Source organism: Mustela nivalis (assembly GCF_964662115.1).
Source record: "Mustela nivalis genome assembly, chromosome: 18".
Classification (NCBI taxonomy): Eukaryota; Metazoa; Chordata; class Mammalia; order Carnivora; family Mustelidae; genus Mustela; species Mustela nivalis.
In genome coordinates, this window is record NC_139037.1 from 28,728,807 (window position 1) to 28,734,806 (window position 6,000).

Genomic DNA, 6,000 nt, shown 5'->3' on the forward strand with positions numbered 1-6,000 from the left:
TGCATAAAATATTTTGTAAGAAGGCACTTTTGGGTCTAATGCATAAATGAGATGGCAAGAAAAGCAAATGAAATCCTTGGAAACCAGAAACAACCAGAATGTTCCAAAGCAGACAGAAAGTAAGCATGGACTAGTGTTGGCCCAAGGAACAGCTGCTAACACCTGGTAGATGTAAGCTTTCACTGGAAAGGGGTTCTGGTGTGTGGAGCAGCAAAGACAAGGCTTGGGACCCGAGCAAGGTAGCTGTTTAGACTGGTGACCCCTGAAAGGTGGCCTACTCAGTAAGCGAATTAGGACAAAAAATATCACCCCATATCAAAATAAAGCTGTTACCGAAAACAACTCGCCATCCCACAGAGGAGAGACTGTGGAGGTTTTCTTACCAGTCTCCTCCAAGGACTTAGTCATGAGCCTAACTTGGGTGTCAAGTAGGAATCCATTCACCAAAGTTATATATATGGTGCAAAAAGCCCTCTGCCAACTTTTTTTTTTTTTAAGTGGTCCCATGTTGGTCATTAATCAGGAAGACTGGCAGAGGCAAATGCAAGTTTTCCCTAGAGTACTGCCCCACATACTCGGCCTCAAACCATTCCTATAGACAAAGAGCCAAGACAACATGACTTTTAAGAAAAACTCACAAAATCACAAGGAAACAAACCACCATGAGGAGAAGGCCTGCAATCTGTACATACACGAACAAAGAGAAACAGAACATAAAACCAACCATGTCTAGGACATTTTTAGAACTAAATAAGATTTTAGAAGTAAATTATACACACAACACCATTGATGGATCTTAAAAACATATGACTGAGTAAAAGAAGTCAGATGCAAATGGGTTCATATTGAGTTGTTCCATTTAGGGAAAGTTGAAAACAACCCAGCCCATCTATGGTGGGAGAGGTCAAAAAGTGGTTTCTGTGGAGAAGAAGGTGGGTGAGATAGGAAGGGAGTTAGGAGCTTCGCAGGTGCTGGTCAGCCTCTGATTACTCACATGGGATGGTTGTGTATTATAGTCACTCCATGAAAATTCATCACTCCATAAATCTATGATTTCTGCACTTCTCTCTTTATAATTTTTATTTCTATTTAAGCAAGGAAATGGGTAACTTAAATAAATTAGACACAACATAAGGGGAAATTAGTGAACTGGACAACAGGTCTGAAGAAATTACTCAGACTACAGCACAGTGAGAACAGAAGTGGAAAAATTAGAAGAGAAGAGTTAAAAACCTGGGAGAGAAGAGGGAAGGGTCTAGTATACATCTAATCTGAGTTTCAGGAAGAGGGGATAAGATACCACAGGGGACATAATATTCAGTTAGGAACAGTTGAGAATTTTCTGTATTTAATAGAAGTCACCCATCTTCTCATCTTGGTCTTTTGGGGCTGCTGTAACAACACATCATAGACTGAGTGCCTTATCAACCAACATGCATGGCTCACAGTTCTGGAGGCTGGAAGTCCAAGGTCAAATTGCTGGCAGATTCTGTGTCTGGTAAGAGCTCACTTCCTGGTTCATAAACCATTGCCTTCTCACTGAGGCCTCACATGGTGGAAGTACTGAGGTGGGGCCTCTTTTGTATGAGTACTAATTCTGTCTGTGAGGGCTCCACTCTCTTGATCTGATTACCTTCTAAAAACCCCACCTCTTATACCATCGCATTGGGCATTAGGTTTCAACATGCAAGTTCTGTGGAAATGAAAACAGTTATTCACCTGTTTAACACCTCATATTCAGGAATCCCAAGCCAAAAAAGTAAATAAGCATCCATGTCTAAACATATCTTAGGGAAAGAACATCAAAGACAAAGAGAAGTTCAAGAGTATCTTGAAATAAAAGGAATGTTACCTACAAAGGACCAGCAACTAAAATAATAACTGACTTACCAGTAACAATATAGTTACAGCACAGAGCAAGCATTTAATAAATGGAAGCTACCATTGTTAGTGCTGGTAAAAACGACAATAGTGGAAAAGTATTCAAATCTCAGCTCTGCCATGGTCTTACTTGTGTAATCTGGAGGAAGTCATCTAACTTTTTAAGAACCTTGGTTTGCTTGTCTTAAAAATAGGGTTTTGGGATGGGGTGGCTCAGTTGGTTGAGCGGGTGACTCTTGATCTCAGCTCAGGTCTTGACCTCAGAGTCATGAGTTCAAGTCCCACATTGGGCTCCATACTGGGTATGGAATTTACCTAACTCAACAATAACAACAACAATAGGGCTTTGGCAAAGCTGAAATGAGGTAATACAAGTCAAATATTTGGCACATAGTCAATGTGAAAATTATGTTGGTTACAAGATCAACACCCTGTTGTCCAAAGTAGGAGAGTCAAGTTTATCTCAAATTATTCCCAGAGGCTACTACCCCAGGATTCTCACTTGAAAAGTCCATTTCTTCTCTAACAATAGAAAATTTACCTGAAAAATGGCAGCTAAGGGAAGACCTATGCAGAATCTTCAAGAAAGAAAAGGTAATGGAGACCCATTCCTTACACCAGTCCCAGCCTACTTCCATTTCTGGAGACAACCCTCCCTACACACCCACACCCTCAATTTGTCCATCAGATGAAGGAACATGAACCTAATAATTGCCTTACAAGTGTATTCTGCTTGTCACTCCAAAGTGACAACATGTAATCACAATGAGATGTCATTGTGCAAAGTTAGCAGAGCAGGATGAGAATCAGAGACTCAGAAGGAAGAATGGTTTGCCCTGGCAAATAGCACACATACATGGCGGGCAAAGCTTGAATCCAGCTTGACTCTGGCTCACCCCACTGTCTCCCATCTGGAGCCTGGCCACGGACTTCAAAGCTCTCCCCCACACCTTGAAATAAATGGCTCTCTCTCATCATTCATGTCTCAGCTCCCAAGTCCCCTTCTCAAAGGGATCTTCCCAATTCGTTCTCTACTGCTGCCCCCTTCCAAGATGGGACTCTCCATCATTCCTAGTTACCTACTATATAGGTTGTCCACTTTGGTGACTGCCTTTATTCACCAGAGCATTGCCCAGTGCCTACCAGAGGACATGGCATGTGGGAGCCAGCCCATAAACGTTTGTGAAGTGAATAAATTTAAGTCAACTCTTAAAATTGAGTGAGCTCATTTATGCTGTTACCTCTAATTGGGTAAACAACTATGCCATCACTGAACAGGGGTAAAAATACTTATATACATACATACCTACATATTTTTCCTTATAACCCTTGACCACCCACGCAGAGAAGCACTCACAAGACAGAAAGCCCCGGATGAATAAAAAAGAGAACAGTTCTTGAACATGACCATGTGTCTCTCCTACGTGTTGCCCTTTCTCACTCTAAGCCATTCCTGGAAAAGAAGAACCTAGACCATGAGGAATTAGAATTAATCCATCCCTAGGAGTCATCTCTCACCTCCACGTCCTCATTCAATTACATTAAGACAATGAACAGTGGTGCGTTCCCACCTGGTGATCGCCTTTTAGAAAGCTTCCTCCTGCTTATCTACCTTTGTTTCCTGGCTGCAGGACTTTGCTGAGTCCCATCGTCTCTGGATGGTACACAGGAGGGTAGAGAAGGGAGGCGACTGAGGAAGGAGGTGGAAATACATTGAAACAAAAAAAAAAAAAAAAAGAGAGAGAGAGAGAGAGAGAGCGGGAAAGAATGAAACAGTGTAAGGTTGGTCACACATTTGTCATTAAGGCAAAGCCGAATCCCAGTGTTTGTGTGAGGTAGAATTATCTCATTCTTTTAGCCTGTGAGTCTCTGTGATCCACCAGTCAAGTATGTGATTGGATTTCGGCTCAACAAAACCTTAAATTACACACCTATTGTGCTTGAGCTAAGCCTAGTTTCACAGTGGTGGAGAAGGCTTCTCCCAGCTTCCTTGGCAGTGTTCGATCCTGCGCCTGCTCTAGGTGGCTGGCTGATGAATGAGTAATAGGATTAGAGTCTCATCTCCAGCCACATGGTAATTGTCGTGTTGGGTGCAGGGACAAAGGCGGCGTGATGGATAGGGCCCGCAGAGTGAAGGTGGGCCTGTTCCCCCATATGGGCCCACTGACATCATATGGACAGGCCGAGGACTTCAGGGAAGACCGGGCCATGTCCTGGGAAGAGGCCGGCTAGCTTTAACCAAAGGTGTCCTAGGGTCGGTAACCGTGTTGGGCACCTTTAGTAAAAGCCAGCCGGCCTGAACATATCTATGTTACTGAATGTGCAGAACTGCTTCCTGAGGTGTGGGAGGGGCCATCTTTGTGGTTTTTTCCTGCCTAACATCTATTCCCCACTTCTGGATACAGGACCCTCGTTTTCATGGGAAACCAAGTCATCCCTACTTTCAGAGGAAGCTTCTGGTGGAACTAACTCTACCTCCAGCTCCTGGGGAGGTCATGAGACCAAGCTCATCAGAAACCCTGGCATCCATTGTAGAACTGTGGTCAGGCAACAGGCATGTTTGTTCCATGGGGGCAGCAAAAAGGCAGAACCTGAATCTGGGGGGGCAGAGGGAAAAGCAGCCACCAGGGGACATAAAGGAAGGCAGTGGAATTTGGGAAGATGGGGCCATGGTTTCTCTTTCTACCAACACCTCTACCTCTAAGACTAGGGTCAAGTCCACCCATTGAATTTCTCAGCAAATAAAAGCTAGTGAACACCCCGTTGGGCTCAAGAAAACTTGACCTGGATTCTCCATCCAAGTGAAGTCTCTCATACATTTTACAAATGAGGAATCAAAGGTCACAGCCGTCGGGCCAGCAACTCAAAGGTCACACAGCTCCTAAGTGGCAGAGCTGGGATCTGACACCCAGCCCTTTTGTGCCAAGCCCTGCTGGCTTTCCCACATACTGCCCATCTCTGTCAGAGAGCTGTGGAGGGCCCAAAGACTCTGATGCCATGAGGGAAGCCAAAACTAGGAGCCTGGGAGACCCAGGGCACATTATGAGGTGAAGAAGACCAGGACCCGGTTTCCCTTCCTGTCTGGCCATGGCCCACATTCTTTCTCCCTCTGGGCTAGAGTCCACAGAGGTTTCCAGTGATGAAATTAACAAAAGCTTTGGAGACAGACAGACCTAAGTTCAAATTCTGACTCACCAGTTTCTTCCAGTTAAGTGACTTTGCACAAGTCTCTTCTCCTCTCCAACATAATTCATCAGGCCTTTCTGGAACTGCTGACCCCGGGGTTGTTTTAAGCCACAATCCGCAGCCTGCTGCTTCTGCAACACAAGCTTTGGCCCCTCCCACCCACTCCTCACCAGCCTCTTTGCTCTGTTTACAGGAAAGAGCACAGCTGATCCTGCTGTTCCCATCTATGACATAGAAATAAGAATACCTCCCCCTTATGGTGACTCTGAGGATTAATCAGGTAAAATGTAAGTGTCTGTTATGCTTTCTGGCTGCAAAGAACAGAAAAACACATTTACTGTGATTTAAATAAAAGGAGGTATAATTTTCTTGCATCACAAGACATCAGGAGTAGATAGTTACCTGATTAGCTCAGTAGCTCTATAATCCACTAGGCTTTCTTTTGCCTTATGGTCACAAGGTGGCTGCAGCAGCCCAATGGCAGAACTCTCAGGACAAAAGTCTTCCATTCCCACATCTTTTTACAGCGAACACCCAGCACACTTCCCCTTAGGCCTCATTGGCCAGCACTGGATCACATGATCTTTTGTTGCCTGGCCCACTTTCCTTTACACCTCATTGGCCTGCATTGGATCACATGATCCTTTGTTGCCCGGCCCACTTCCCCTTACACTTCCCTGGTCAGACTGGGTACCCCTAGCTGCAAGGGATGCTGGGAAGACAAACCTGTGGGAAAAGAGCATGAGGTGCTTCTTGAGTGGCTTTGCCAATCTTTCTTTATCCTAGGGTCCTCTAGTAACAGGAACAAGGAGGAAAGTGACCTCCAAGGAGACAGTCCCTAGGAGTCACCAGATTATATAAAGTGCTCTGGGCAGAATCTGGCATATATAAAATATTCCGTAACTAGAAGTATTATTATTATTGTTATTATCG

At 44.5% G+C, this 6,000-nt stretch overlaps 1 long non-coding RNA gene across 1 annotated transcript in view; it reads right to left on the reverse strand.

Moving 5' to 3' along the window:
* LOC309853728 overlaps positions 1-5,156 on the reverse strand; it is a 54,718-nt gene extending 49,562 nt beyond the window's left edge. Inside the window, exon 1 of the long non-coding RNA XR_014305904.1 lies at positions 5,077-5,156. This is a non-coding gene — a long non-coding RNA (uncharacterized lncRNA). The remainder of the gene's footprint in view (positions 1-5,076) is intronic.
* Positions 5,157-6,000: the final 844 nt, after the last annotated feature.